This window comes from Podarcis liolepis, assembly GCF_965112155.1.
Source record: "Podarcis liolepis genome assembly, chromosome: 17".
NCBI classification, from domain to species: domain Eukaryota; kingdom Metazoa; phylum Chordata; class Lepidosauria; order Squamata; family Lacertidae; genus Podarcis; species Podarcis liolepis.
The window spans coordinates 40,215,992-40,218,070 of record NC_139571.1 but is presented as its reverse complement, the minus strand read 5'-3'; positions in this window follow the sequence as shown (position 1 = coordinate 40,218,070).

Here is a 2,079-nt window from a genome sequence, read left to right as displayed (position 1 = left end):
TTTGGCTCTGTCAAAGTATTTGGGAGCTATGGGGTTTCCCTCTACATTTCAGTTCACTTTCTGCCAGGAGAGCCTACTCATACAAGCAGCCAGGGGCAGTGTAATTTTTATAGCTTTAAAAGTGAGAAAAGCAAATCCCAGACTGGTCCAAGTACTTACAGATGACCCTGCAGTTTGACTGGGGTTGAGCCCTCCCAAAAGGTCTCATCAAAATATTTTGATACATGGTCTTGCCCTATCCCAACATAGCATGAAAGACTACCGTATTTTTCGCTCTATAAGACGCACCTAGTTTTTGGAGGAGGAAAACAAGAAGAAAAATATTCTGAATCTCAGAAGCCAAGAAGAGCAAGAGGGATCGCTGCGCAGTGAAAGCAGCAATCCCTCTTGCTCTTCTGGCTTCTGGGATAGCTGCGCAGGCTGCATTCGCTCCATAAGACGCACACACATTTCCCCTTATTTTTTAGGAGGGGAAAAAATGAGTCTTACAGAGCAAAAACTACGGTAATCAGAAATGGAAATCAGAATGTTAAGATATGCCTACTTCATAACCTAAAGCATAGCCTACATAAGATGTAGTAGTAGTAGCAAATTAAAGATAAATTTAGCGAAATGATTAATATCTGAATATTCCTAGGTGGACCAGTGACATTGAGGCAGCCTGCAACTGACATCTGTCAAATCTGAACTTGATGTTATGGCTGAGTTCCAAGCAAATTACAAACAGCCCCTATAAATTAAGTCTACATTACCAAATGTATATTAAGTTATTGAACTGCCTACGACCTATTTTGTTGTCATGCACATATAATGCCTGGTATGGGCTACAAGTTAAATGCAAATCTGCAACTTGCAAGAAAATAAAACCGTAAGAAGCCCAAAACGAACTGATGCTCCTGGAATGTGGAGGTCTGCCTCTACACATACAAAAGGGGGGGCAGTAGAACAGCCCCCTCTCACAGTTCAATGCCACCTGCTTGCACTAGAAAGCATTCCAGTATCAGCAGAGGCGAATATGGCACACCAGTAAATGATGAGGTTGGCAAACCTAACTAGATCCTTCATTAAGGATACAATTTTTGCAGCAAAATCTGAATACAGACAGGGACTGGACACTCTTGAGCAGGAACAGCTCACCCATGAGACAAGGTAAGGTGACCAGCTCAGGTAGCAGGATCCACAGGGGCAGCAGATCCTGATGTAGATATTCTATTTTCCCCTTGTTCCATGTAGCTCTTCACTCACCCTTCTTCCCTGGCAGGGAGAGTGGCACTATTTTGTGGTTCACCTCCGTTGCCAAAATGTCCTGGGCCGGTCCTGCTTTTGAGGAAACGAAAGTCAGAACTGGTGGCCATTTTCCAAACAAAATCCCCTATTCTGGGTTCCCTCCATCTATGGCAGGGGTCAGCAAACCTTTTCAGCAGGGGCCTGGTCCACTGTCCCTCAGACCTTGGGGGCTGGACTATATTTGGGGGGGGGGAATGAATTCCTATGCCCCACAAATAACCCAGAGATGCATTTTAAATAAGAACACACATTCTACTCATGTAAAAACATGCCGATTCTGGGGCTGGATCCGGCCCCTGGGCCTTAGTTTGCCTACCCATGATCTATGGGGACAACAGCAAGCTGCTCAGCTGCCTAGATTGTAGATCAAGGGGGACACAAGTGCATTTATTGAACTGCCAGTTTCAGTCACAAACTTTCTTATGGGATGAAGGGACAGCAAGGGCTGCCTACTGAAATCAGCTGGAAAAAGCCAGGATTTTACTGGATCTGTGATTGTGTAGTAACTTACAACCCAGCAAGAAAAGTGAATAGCAAAGGTTCCCATGTTTTCCAACCCAGTGGGTCTTAAATTCGTGTCAAAAAGTGGTTTTGCTTAATTTTTAATATGGAGCTTTCAAATTTGCCCGCAAGCCAATGCAGTCCAGCGGAGAAGAGAGTGACTTAGGACAGTCCTCCAATATGGCCAGCGGATAAAACTGCATATCTGATGCAGTAATAAGGTTTGATTTACCACTAAAAATCCATTATACTTAACACCTTTCAGCTTGTGACAGAAGTCAAAGTACAGTA